A 1,125-nucleotide genomic window follows, 5' to 3' on the forward strand; every position below is an offset into this window, starting at 1 on the left:
TAGCCATCGTGACCAAATTTCATGAAGATTGGATAGGAGATGTTACTTCAAATAAAACATGCTATGCAACTTATCACAACTGAAATGGCAGATTGCACCATGATAGCAAAATACTCATAAAAAGAGTTCTAATTGGTGTTCTGCAAAGATTCAAGTTGGATTGGAAACGTAACACACATACGGAACTTTTGAACTAAAAATCACTCATTTTGGATGAGTTGAGAGGAGGATATGATACCTTAAAGTCACATGCACACATATGTCATCACCTGACAGATTGCACACTTAACTTATAAAAATCAGTTCATGTCTCAAAACATCGTATTTTTGAGTGAGAMTGGATCCAAATGAACCCTAACTCATAAAATAAAGTTTTAGAAGAAGAATMATACATTAAAGACAAATGAGCAGAAATATATTAACATGCAAARTAAAGGTTACCTACTGGTGGTTTCAYATTTTACACAYCTATAGAGTTTATGGTKTTTGGAGATCAAAACTCCATAATTTTTATGTGATTCCACTTGAATATAAAAGAGAATCCATAAATCTAACTCTCAAAAGAAKATTCATCCTTTTTCATTGAGTTATGAGAGAGATATGGTCGATGTAACACACATATACGAATCTGTCAAAATCGGACAGATTGCATGTTCATCTTAATTTARGAAAATRAAACCTCAAATCACCACCATTTCGAGTGAGATTGGTGGAATTTGAAAKMTATCKCATTGAACTAACATCTAGAAGAAAAATCARCAAATTTKGATGATTAACCAGAAAGTTATGACCATTCAAAGTAGGATTTACMTACTGGAAAATCTCAGAAACGCATGAACAATGTTTTGAGCATTTGGGGGGTCAAAACTCAATGATTTTGAGTGAGACCAAATGCAATGCAACCTCAACTCAGTAGATAAACTTTTAAAGGAAATCTCATAACGTTTGAACAAACCAAATAAAAGATATGGACGATTTTGTGCACATGCACAGAATCTGTCAGCACCAAAATGTTAGTTTTTATAAAATCACGATTTTCTTCCTATCTCTTTGAGTTATATCATTTGGTCATGGATTACCACCATCAAATAAACACTTTTACATGTTTTTGGTGTATAATCTCAC

Source organism: Cynara cardunculus (assembly GCF_001531365.2).
Source record: "Cynara cardunculus var. scolymus isolate 2C chromosome LG 16, CcrdV1, whole genome shotgun sequence".
Classification (NCBI taxonomy): domain Eukaryota; kingdom Viridiplantae; phylum Streptophyta; class Magnoliopsida; order Asterales; family Asteraceae; genus Cynara; species Cynara cardunculus.